Raw genomic sequence first — 12,348 nt, forward strand, 5'->3', positions numbered from 1 at the left:
TGTGGCTCACTGACGGAGATTTCTGGAGTGCAAGATTCAGGGTCCACAGGCACCCCCTGGCAGGGCCTGGGTGACTGGCTCCAGGCTGTTCCCTATAGCTCTCCTGGGACAAATACCGAACTCCACTACATGGCGGTGAGCTGAAAGCAGCTCTCACCTTTGAGTAAACACGGCAGGCAGAGGAGGAAGAAGCACAGGCAGAGAGAGACAGGGTCCAAGGCAGACTTGAGGTGAAGCCATTTAGTAGCCCTGTGACCCTGCACCAACTGCTCTGGTGTCTTCATCCTATTGCCAAATGGGGCCACCACAAGCTGCCTTGCGCATGGGGTTTTGTAAGGGTTCATACAAGGTAATATGTGTATAGCATTGTTCAGCACAGAACATGCTCCCAAGAAGCCTTCAATAAAGGGCAGTGTTGGTTTTCTTCTCTGGGCAGTACTGTGGAATTTGGACCCAAGTTCACAGGTTTTTTTGGGTTTTTTTTTGTTTTTTAGCTGAGCCATCCTGCCACCTATTGGCAGCTCAGCGGCAGCTCAGCTCGGACCAGGAATCAAACCAGCAGCCTTGTTGCTCAGAGCTCACACTCTTGAGTGATCTCTTAATCAATTGAACCATTCGGCCTGCCCCCCCCCCCCCAGTTCGTGTTTGAATCCCATCTCTGATACTTAACCTTTGTGACTTGGGCAAGTTAGTCAAGTTCTCGGGGTACCAGCTTCCTCATCTATTATAGGAAAGGTGGTCATGGAGATTAAATGAGTCAATGCTACTCACTTTTATTTCTACCTCCATTTCCTCAAGGGAGCACACCAGGAGTAGCCTTTTCTCAAAGCAAGAGGGTGAGCTGCTAAGATGGGCAGCGGAGCAAGCTGCAATGAGACAACCTGGAGTGCAGACCAGGGGGCTCCAGAGGCATCCAGATGACAGTCACTCCATCCCTGCTCTCTGCACAAAAAGAATGAAAATTATTCAGAGTGACGCTGAATCTGCCAGCCATCCCTGGGGAGAGGCTGGGGTTAGCATTTAAAGAGACGCTTGAAATGGATATCGCTGATAAGGTAAAACCCTACAGCTTGGGATTCTAGGCACTGAAATGTGCATCCTGCTCCACGAGGAAAACAAAGGAAACCTCCACAAGTCGCTTTCCTGTTTTTCAGGCTTGGGTCTGAACTCTGCCAGCTCTGGACTTGTCCGTGCAAAGCAAGCTCGCTGGAGTGGAGCACTTTTATTTGCTTATTCACCACAGTCACGAACACCCCAGGTACCCCCAGGCACCGTGCTGCAGATGAGGGAGGCTAGGTGTGTGCCTCGAGGAACTCACAGTCAACTGGGCAAGTGCAGCCAGCCACAAGATTTGTCGATTTGTTGTGATAAGGGCTGCCATAGGGCCAGGACACTGAGTGGCAGCAGCCCCGACACAGAAGAGACTTCTTCAAGGAGCAAACATCTAAGCCGTAGTTTGTACTGAGTAGAAGAAGGGAAAGCAAAATGGGTCCCCTGAGCTGCGCACGGCACAAACATCACCTCTGAGTTGGGAAGAAAGGCAATGGATGTAGAGGAAAGAAACAGCCTGGGCAAATGCAGGGAGCTGGGAAGAGACCTCAGCCCCTGAGCTGAGAGCTGCAAAACATCCCCAAGAGGAAAAGCCAGCCTGACAATCAGAATGGGAGCAGAGCAGCATGACAGTTTTCATACCAAGGCAGGTTACAGACGAAATATATGCAAAGAGCAGCAGAGCTAGAGGGGTCCATAGACTGACAGGCTATACTCTCCAATGAGAGAAAATGGGGTCAGAGAGGTGAGGACACGGGCCCAGTGTCACACAGCAGAGAACTTCCAGAGCCAGACTGGAAGCCAGCTTTCCTCTTTGCTGTCCAGGAGAGGATTCCTTCCTCTGCACTAAAGCCAGGGTCCCAGGGGGGCAAAGATGTCCATTCTGGCCAATGAACGAGGGGTTCTACTAACACTGTGCACTTATAGCCCTGAGCCGACAACACCCTCCAGCCCTCTTGGTCATATCAAGAGCTGGGAGAGAGGCTGCAAACCCACACTCAGCCACGACCCAACCTACCAACCAACTTCCAAGGAAAACAAAGGCTTAAATAATACGTGATATTGGAAACGATCTCAACTTCCTACAAGAGGAGAATGATTAGACAATAATAAGCCCACTCAATGGACTATCCCTCAGCTATTAAAACGTTTACAAATATAATAACATTCAAATGCCTATAATATAATATTAAGGAAAATATATAAAGTAATAATATTAATATTATCTAAAAGAAAAAAACCCAGAAAAATAACTGAAAAGGCAAACAAACTAAAAATGGTGATGAATAATGAACAAAATCAAATTTAAAAAATTTTAATTTTCCTTTAAGTTGTCTTTAATGAGCCCATTATACCTTTAGAATAGTGAGGCATAACAACACGTAGACAGAAATATCTATTTATCCATACAGGTGTATGTAAACGATGTTTCTCACTTCAGCCTCCTCCATTGGAAATAGTAGGCTAGCCATGTTTAAGGTCAGTTTTAGGCAATCAGTGCACATCTACCCGAGTACCCAAAATTGTACCACATACTATGGAAGATAGTGCTCGGTCTTAGAGAAAAAAGACTTGTACAAATAGACTCTAGAGTGTAGCAAGTCTCATTAACTATTGATAGATTGAATGAATGAATGAATGAATGAATGAATGAATGTGACTAGATATATATAGTCAGGACTGTCTTGTAATCAGCTCTACAACATCTGTATCCATTTACTCTGGGGAAATGTCCGGAACTGCTTTTTCCAGAATGGCCTTCCAGTATGGTTCTGGGTCATTTCTGCCAAGGAGAGACCCTTGAAGAGTTCTGGAAAACTGAGAAAAAAAGAAGTCCCTATGTCCCAGGGGCAGCTGTCTGCAGGCACGGGGGCATTTGGTGAAGGTAGACCCTGAGAGCCATGGCCCCTTTTTGGTGTTGCAAGCCGCTGAGGCAGCAACCACAGCTCCCAGCACCTGGGGGCAGCCTCCTGGGAATTACTCCCCTTGGAGCTACAGCTGAGGTCAGTGGGGCAGCCTTGCTGAGACCTCTGCACGTCGCGACTTCCTGAAAACAGACATCTCCACCTTTCAGGGGCCGTGGGAATCTCAGTTCCCTGTATTACACCTCCCTCTACTTGAAATACCTAGTGACTTCCATTCTGACCAAATCATGACTAATATAGGTGATGAAATGCAAGGCTGAATGGATCCTGGTATTCCACAAGCTCTAGGATGCTGGCAAAGTCTGAATCATGGGCTCCAACCTAAGATCGAAGAACCAAACAGAAATATGAATTATATGCATAGGGATGAATGACTGTCCTTCCTGTTTACTTCATTCAAAGTTCCCTTCAATCCTTTCCTCACTCATTCATTTTTGGGGTTTTTTTTGTTTTGTTTTTTTCTATAAAGCCTCTGCATTTTACCATCAAAAGAGATGAAAACTCATGTTATGGGCTTTTTTAAAAAAATAATTGCTAATAAATATTGATTACAGGAAGATCTCATTTGGGCAATTAACAGTGGTATTTTGGCTAACTCCCTGAAAGAAGCCAAAGGGACTCTTTACAAAGTCACTGAGACATCTCAAACCCAGGCCACTTATTTCCTGGGACTACTTGAGATAAATCTAGGCCCTACATTCATGGAGCCATGTAAGTATGGCGTAAAGCCCACCCCAGTCTGGTAAATTCACTCAAGGCCAAGGGCAGGTTTGTCCATCTCATTCATGTTCATTATCCACCCATTCAGTACACACATGTCAAACATCTACTATGTGCCAGGAACTGGTGGTGGATGATAGAGACACAATGGCAGCAAGACGTGGTTCCCATCTTTGAGGAACTCAGTCTAGGATAGCAACAAATGCCAAAATTTCAATCATAGAAGGGTGTTTCATTTAGAGTCAAACAGTGTTTTCAACTAAGTGCTGTTATAAAAATAAAGACCAAGAGACTAAAGATTGAGCACTGAGTGGAAGTACAGTAATTTTACTCCCAGGCAGACAGCTGAGGTTCTGGAAGATGAGGTTTAGGGAAAAGAAAATGGAGTCTGTCTTCTGAAGCCGAAAAGCAACTCTCTCTGCCTCATTTAGGAAAACAAAGCCTCTGAATGCCGCTGACTGGTTGGTGATATTTGGACTTAGCCTTCAAGTGCACATACGTGCCAAGATGGCTGCAGAGGTCTCTGCTGAGTACAGGATGCAACCGCCCTGGGACCATGACTCCCAGTTGCCATTTTAGCAGAAATCAGGTCTGCACTGTCGGCAGCAGGTTGGATGGCATGTCAGAGTTTGTTAACAGGGTGACCATATAATTTATCATCTCAACTAGGACACTGTTTAGAGTAAAAGAGTGACTGTGAATAATTACAACAGGACAAACACAAGAGCTATAACCCATACTGCCCCAAGGGGGAGAGTCAGTACCTAAGGCAGAAGGGGAAATGAAGCGTGTTGTGCTTCTGTGTAATAACCCCACGAGCTGCTCACATGAGCTTTCTCTCATTTTAATCCTCACAATTTATGAAGTAGATATTACTTATTTTCTTTACAAATAAAGACCTGAGGCTTAGATAATTAAGTAACCTGCCCAGGCTTGAAGAGGTAGTAAGAGGTGCAGCCATAACCTGAACCTATGTCTCTCTGACTTTAATATACACTGCATCACAACCATAATACAGGTTCCGAAAATGGTGAAATTTGCCTTAGAAGGCCTTCATTATCTTTGAGCCAAAGATACAGGTTTTCATTAGCAAGCGTAGTTGCTCACTGCTGTGTTCTACTATTTTGTTGAAATTCAATCATTGAATCAATTCAATTCAACATACATTTGGGCTGCACTTGACACAGTTGAAGGGGTGGTTCTGGTTCTGAGGTATCTCACAGAACAGGAAAAACACAGACAAGAAAACCAATAATTACAGAACTGTTATGATAGAGGAACTCCCAAGGTCTCACAGAATCACTATAAGCTTGTCATCCAACAGAGGCATGCAGGAAGCCTTCTTAAAGGAGGTGAGTCAATCCAAGTATAATGGATCAGCAGGAATTGGCTAGAAAAAGAATTGGGATTAAAACATGGGGAATATTACATTCAAAGGAACAGTGTTACAGAGTTTTTAAGGACATAGAGAAACAACAAATGATGCTGTTTGGCTAGAGGGAAGGGGGAATAACACACACAGTGTGGCTGTGGGGTCCTAACCTCATCCCTTCCACTCAGCCCTGCCCAGAGGATGCCACCCATGACTCAGCTTTGCCAGCCATCAGATCTCAACCAAAGTCAATGGGCCAGTAGCAAGCACACAGCCCAAGGTGGACCAACGATAATCTTCCTGGAGAATTTTCTTCCATATCTATGTTTTTAAAATCATCGTTCCTCTAGGGTTGATAATTGGTAGCATGTGAGTGGAGGCTGCCAGGGCCATCTTCCCATTAGGTGGAGAAAGCTTGTCAGCAACTAAAGCAGAGATGAAGTAATCACAGACAGAGAGAAACAAAGAGAAACAGAGACAGGAGGACCACCCAGAGGACACAGCTTGAAGCTCCGGATCCAGGCATGCTTGAAATTTGGAATTTACATAGCTTGGACTTTCCAGTTATATGAAGCAATAATTTCATTTTGTTGCATAAATTCTGGGGTTTTCTGTTTGTTTGTTTTGTTTTTGTCCTAATACAGTGAGTGAGTCTGAGATACATCGGGGTCATCCAAATGGGTGTATCCAAAATGTGTCTTAGCTCAAGAGACAAGTTAGGAGAAATCAATACATTTGGAACTATCACCACGAGAACTGAAACCTTAGGAATGAATGTCATTGTCAATAGGGGCACATGGGTCCAAGAGCAGCAGGCTGATGTCCAAGCCCTGGGGAGAAGAGCCAGGGGCACTGTGACAATGAGAATGAGAAGGAGCCATCAGAGGTGGAAGGAAAACAAGGAGAGAGTTGACGCCAGAAGCTGAAGGAGGAAAGCCTAAGGCAGAAGGATTTCTCATCAGGGCCAGTGTCACAGGTAAGTGAAAAGGATTACTAACTCAGGAAAGCTGGAAACACACACACACTCCACACAAGGCTATCCAGGTAGAGTAAGGTAATTTTCATAAGAGGGGTCAAAGTGTAATTGAAGGTCAAAAGCCAGATTCCATGGCCATTTCTGGCTTCATCGGACGACTTGTACCACCCTCTCGCCTTGTTGCCAGGCGCTCCCTGAATCGCTCTTCTTTTGATTTCCTTGCCACCTCTCTCTCTTTCCTCTCTCCTGGCTTCTTTTCCTACCTTCTCAGTATTCTTTAGCCATTCCTAATTCTCTCACCAACCTCTTAAATCTTAGTGTTTCTCAGGGATGTGAGACTCTCTTCTCTTTTGATTACACACTCTTCTTGGATCATGTCATTCATGTACTGGCCCTGCAACAACCCATGACTGTTAAACCCCTAATATAATCCCGGAATCTGCAAACCCACACCTACAGCATGGGAGCTGCTGAAGCTGTGCAATTCAGGAAGGCCATCCTCTCCAAACAATCCTCAGATATGTCCATGGAGGACTATGAACAAACCCACCCTGAGAGGGGAGCCAGGGACCCTCAGGGTCACCATCTACAGATGTGCACGTTGAGCACTGCACAAAAATGCCCAGTGAAGGGGCTGACACCCAGCCTGTGCTCCACTCTCCAAGTCACTCTCTCTGGCACAGGGCTGCATGCACCTGGGACAAGGACTGTCATCTCCTCATTAGCACAAAGGCACTATCTGCTTGCCAAAGTCACATACCAGCAAGGCTGCAAACACCTAGAGGGGCGTCCTTTTCTAATTTAGACCAAGGTGGAATAGGGACAAATAGGCTCAGGGAACCCAAGAGCCAATGAATAAGGGAAATCCTTTCAGAATGCAGAATAGGGGGCTGACACATAAGATAATCAAGGAAGGTACACAGTTGCAGACACAGGCACTTTTCTTTAACCTTTCACCCTTTCTCCTGCTTCCTGCCTGGAATGCAAAGATGATGGCTGGTGCTCTGGCAGCCATATTTGACAATGAAGCAATTCCAAGATGGAAGCCACATATTAAAATGATGAAGCAAAAAGATAGGTTTCCTTGGTCCCTAAAAGATAGCATGCAGCCAATACACTAGTACTTTAATGTTAAGTACAATAAACTTTTATTTTGTTTAAGCCACTGTTTCTTCCAGTTTTTGATTCTAGTAATTAAATGTAATTCCTAATATACTATAAATATGCAGAAAAGCCCCAAATTTATCTATCTATAGTTGAGATCTCTCCCATTAACTCCAAAGCTGTCCTCTAGCTGGATGTGCCGGCTATCTCAAATTCAACATTTTCAGAATCAAATTCATTATCACTGTGTCTCTCCCCATCCCCCACTGAGTCTGTTCCTCAGCTTGAGGTGTGTGGGGATGAGGAACTGAAGAGCACTGGGCCTCAGGAAGGGGGACATGTACTAGGACTGGCTGCCTGAGAGTTATGGGAGAAAGGGCTCCCAGCCACACACCAGGACCCTTCCTGGGCTAAAGCCCTACTGGGGACTCATTATAGGGTCACCTTGTTCCAGGCCAAGGGTCTCGGTACACAAACATTCATCATGAGCAGGGGAGGCAAGAATGACAGCCCTCTCTCAGGAGGTCCAGGTGGCTTTTATGGGAAAAACCACGGGCCAGTGATTACTGTTGGAAATGTCTAGTAATATTTTATCAGGAAATTATGACCTGAGAGGAAATACTGCAAAAACCTTTCACTCATTGAACACAGGTGGCAGCAGGACATGGTCGTGTTTTCAGGCTTGTTGGGGCTGAGGAAGAAGACATGTGTACATGTGAGTGTTACGGTATCTGTGTGCTCTGGAGACATGCATGTAAGTTTGCACAGTGTAAACATGTACACACATATGTGCACATGCAGGGACCTCCTGTGTGTGAGGGTGAGAGTTTGGAGGGAGGTGGTGAGCAGAACAGTGAAGCAGGCTACGGCTGCCTTTCCCATAACAAAATACATAATATTATGAGAGGTTACAATTGACCTAGCACCTTTTATCACCCATTTGACACTACTTATTTGGGCCTCCAAAAAGCTTACGAGGTAACAATAGTGTTCCTATTTTACAAGTGAAGACACTGGGGCACAGAGAGGCAGAATCCCCTAAAAAGAATCCTTCACGAAGGTGTCACAATGCCAGGCTTTCCACGCGAGAGCTGGGTGAATGTCGGAGCTCTCAAATGGAGGAGCAATACTACATAAGGGACTAACAGTGTAGTGCCCATTTGTCCTTCCGAGTCACCCACTTATCATTCATTCTTCATTTGCTTAGTCTGAAACATGAATTCAGTCCCTCCTGCATGTAGGACCCCTGGCCCTAGCAGCGTGTGGGGGACAAACAAGGTGAGAGGCCTGGGGGCCCACACGTGGCACTAACAGGAGGAAAATGGCGCAGGTTGGGGCGGAGTAAAGGAAGGGGGATTAAGGATGAGAGAGTGGGTGCAATTTACTTAAACGGTGACTACATCCCAATCGTTCTTTTCTTTACATTCAGGCTCTCCCTGGTAGAAGCCCAGAACCCTAGAGTTCATGTCCAACATGCCTTCTAAAATCAGCATGCACACCCCCGCAGCTTCTGCATCATCCTGGTTACTAACGCCAGCATGGCCCCTGCCCTCCCAGGCGCTGCCCGCCTTTCCCCAGCCCTTGCCCAGCTGGGAGGAAGCCGGCAGTTTCAAGGCCTGGCTCCAGTCTCAGCTCTGTTAGGAGAGAGCTGGGTGGCTCAGGACAGGGGACTCAGCCTTCTGAGTCTCCATTTCTCCCAAGTTAAATTAGCAGGAAAGTGTAGCTGCGCTCTTGGGGCTGTGGGGCAAAGCATGAGTACACATGTGACACCCTGTCAAGCACTGTCCTTGACATTGCTGGCGATGGGGCCGAGCCTGTGAGCCACTGACCCAACCACCATGTCCTCTCAACTTTCCAAGCACTTTCTTGTCTATTTCAGTAGATCCTTACGTCTTCAAGACAAGGCATCTCTTTCCATTCCATTTTAAGAAAAGTGACATTTTAAAGAGGTTTATAAACTTGCCAGAGAGCTGAGTCAGTCAGTGGAGAAGCCAGAAATCAGACCCAGGACCCCCGCCAGGGAGCCAATCATGCCTTCCTCCCTTCTGTCCACATTGACTGCCTGCCTCCTGAGTACCAGGCACAGAGCAATAACTTGGACCTGCTGCCTGCTGGCAGGGAAGTGCAGTTAGGGAGGGAGAGGCAAGTCACCAACCAGGTGATGACACCCGGACAGCGACAGTATACGACTGGATAACCAGCCAGCTGCAGGGATGCAGAGGAGGGTCCCTAAACCTCAGCCTGCCCAGGGGGACTGGGAATCACATGCTTTCCCAGTGTGTGTCACAGTGGGAGGAGTGAGCCACGGTACCCAGCCTGATGCTGGCCCCAGGAGAGTCCATCCCAGCAGGTCTCACTCCTCACCTCCGGACTCCAGCTTCCCCGTCACCCTGTGTCTCTAGATGTCCAGGTAAACCTGACCTCCATTCCCTCCAGGAACCTTAGCTTGCAGGGTCTCAGGACCCAGATGGCTTCCCCACACCACTAAGGCCTGGGGGACTTGGGGATCAGGTGTTAAGCTGAGGAACACATTTGCTTCCCTTCTGGTCTGAGCTACTGGAAAGGGCTGCTTGGATTTCTGGGAGAGCTTTCTCTCTTTTCCTCCATGGCATTCATGAGTTTTCTTCATAATTTCATTTTAAACAAAATATGTAGGTCGTTTTTTTCCCAGGTCAAGTCTGTCCCCAACATCCAAGCTATTGAAAATATTTTCTGGCTTCTGTTGCGATAAATGTCAGGAGGTGAAAACGTCATCTCAACAGCTGGCCCCAGAGTTCCTCTTAGGAAGGGAACTCCTTTTGTTTTGGGACAATCCTTTGACAAGCACCTTAGGGTAGAGGTGAGGCTGACCAGCACTCAGCTGCAAAGCCACTGATTAAAGTGGTCCTATGAGAAAAAGAGAGGAATTTGCTTTGCTCTGGAGAGGGAGAGGTATCAAACAGAAGAAGGGAGATTGGAAGGAGAGGAAGCACGGGAGAGAATTTAGTGTAAGCCCAGGTCTAGACAATGAAATTGCCCCCAAAGCTGGGTACAATCCAGACCCTGAACCCAGAGATAGCTTAGTGCCAGGAAACTATAAGAATAAGGGTGTCTGATGCTCAATTTGAGTGTTTCATGGCTGTGTGTAAACCTGTCCGTCTCCCCCCCCCCCAAAAATTTCAGCAAACTCTATCACACTCATGAACACTTTGTAATTTTTCTTCCTTCCTTCCTCCCTCCCTCCCTCCCTTCCTTCCTTCCTTTCTCTCTCTTTTTTTTTTTAGCTTGAGGAGGAGCTGAGTTTCTTGTCTGGATCAATGTCATGGAAGCAGAAGTGTTTGTAAGAACATGAACTGCCCTCATCTCTGGGAATTTGCAACAAAATTGGTGACAACTTTGGACTTCTGCAAAGTAACAGTAGTTTGAAGAGGCCCAAATTGACACGTGAATTCAAATAAATGCTAAGCAATTAATTAAACTTGTGACAGGCTGTTGGGCCAATCAACTGACTTGATATAACTCTGTGCATGACCAATAGCAATACTCCACGCTTTGCAAAGTGCTTTTTTCTCAAGCGTTGTCTCATCTCATCCCACGCGACCTCTGGGAGGCAGTTTAGGAAGACAGGCCTGGTGCTCATTTTAGGGGTGTAAAAGATATGCCCCCTTTTCAGGCCCCTTCGGGCTGGGACTCTCCTACAATGCTCACCAGGAGCTAGAGCCAGACAGTTGCTAGGCTACAGAAATTATGAAACCTGGAAGATCAGCATCATGAGAAGGCACTGGTGTGTGGAGGGAGTGATGTTGGAGGGGGTGATGCATCTGAAATTTTAAAAATTGTTTTGTTCTGCTTGGAGTTTAGAAAGAAACTACGTGTCTAGCGTTTTTGTGGTTTCCCAAGATGCATTTCGGTGCACTGGCTCAAGCACCCCAGTGAACAGTGGGTTCTGGTATTAGCTCCCGGCTCCTCCCTGAGGGCTGGGGAGAGCCCCACACTCCTGCACCCCCTGTTCCTGGGGTCCGCTTCAGCCCCTCGCCTCAGCAGGCCCCAAGTTTTGCTGATTGTCTTTCCTCTCCTCGGGCTGCTCTCCCGTCCTCAGCACTAGGGTTTGGATGGGAGTCACAGAAGTAATTACGCCTCTACTGGTGCTTGTTCTTGGGGTTCACTTGAGGAGTGTCTCAGCCGCATGAGCTTGGAACTGCCAGGAGGCTGGCTCCACTGTGAGGCCCTCCTGGTTCAAGGCCCACAACCTGAGTCAACGCAGCTCTCCCTCTTAAGTCTTGGGGTCCTTTCTCAGAGGTATTCTCACCCTGTGAGTTTTCTTTGGTGGGGGAAAAGGTATTTAAAGCTTTTGGGGGAGAGGAGTCATTTCCTGACTGTGATCCAGGTACAAAATGGCCCCCTCTGCCCTACTTCCCCTCCACACACCAGGCCCAAGGAGGAAGCCTACCTGGCTTGGGTCCCCCCGTGTGACACATCTCTAAGTGTGTGTGTGTGTGTGTGTGTGTGTGTGTGTGTGTGTGTGTAGTGTTGGGGGGGGAGGGGAAATGAAGCACCTTACATCTGTCATAGAGGCCATATCAACACCTCAAAAGCACCCTCTCTTTCAGCACCATGCACTGATGTGGTTGATACAATACCTGAATACACGAATATATGAGGGTTCTACCACTGCCCCTCTGTGCTTCAGCACAGACTAAACCCCTCTATTTCCATGATCTCATGTACACTTAGAATAAGAACTCTCATTTCCAAAGAAGAACAACTCTTAGCTTTCTATGGGAAGTGGACAGTCCAGACCGACTGTGCCTGGAGTCCCACTGGCAGTTGTGGGACAAGATCTGGGCGCCCACAGAGCCGAGGCCCGTGAGGCAAGAAGCCTGCGCTGGAGCCATGAATTTGAGACACAGCTCCAGAAGCGAGGGGGCACGTGTGACCCGGCCTAGCCCCAGAGGCACCCGGGTACCTGCCTGAGCACCTCAGGGTGTCTTGCATAAGGCTGCCCCAAATCTCCCCACAATGTACTGTGACACCCATTTCTTGCAAGTCATCTGTTAGAGGAAAAGCCAGTCAGTGGCTGGTCATAAAGAACAGGGACAGGCAGATGTGGGCATGTCTGAGGGTGGGGTTGGGTGCAGGGAGGCAGGGCAGTGGGAAGCTTCCTGGAGAACACACTTGCTCAGACCCAGGCCTCTAGGTGCGTATATACCACTGCAGCGGGC

General features: G+C 47.3%; 1 protein-coding gene and 1 long non-coding RNA gene across 7 annotated transcripts in view; one reads left to right on the top strand and one right to left on the bottom strand.

Moving 5' to 3' along the window:
* The window catches only part of TMEM135 (transmembrane protein 135), a 307,887-nt gene that overhangs the window by 60,790 nt on the left and 234,749 nt on the right, over positions 1-12,348 (bottom strand). For 5 of the 6 annotated variants that reach the window (XM_019643514.1, XM_019643511.1, XM_019643509.1 and 2 more), the window contains one exon: positions 772-942. The exons of the other annotated variant lie outside the window; for it this stretch is intronic. The gene's annotated coding sequence lies outside the window, so the exon portion shown is untranslated. The remainder of the gene's footprint in view (positions 1-771; positions 943-12,348) is intronic. 6 annotated transcript variants of the gene reach the window in all.
* Positions 4,958-10,608, top strand: LOC109383263 (uncharacterized). Its single transcript, XR_002124146.1, has 3 exons — positions 4,958-6,043; positions 7,799-7,862; positions 10,411-10,608. It is a non-coding gene; the product is annotated as an uncharacterized LOC109383263 (long non-coding RNA).

This window comes from Hipposideros armiger, unplaced genomic scaffold (assembly GCF_001890085.2).
Source record: "Hipposideros armiger isolate ML-2016 unplaced genomic scaffold, ASM189008v1 scaffold_79, whole genome shotgun sequence".
NCBI classification, from domain to species: domain Eukaryota; kingdom Metazoa; phylum Chordata; class Mammalia; order Chiroptera; family Hipposideridae; genus Hipposideros; species Hipposideros armiger.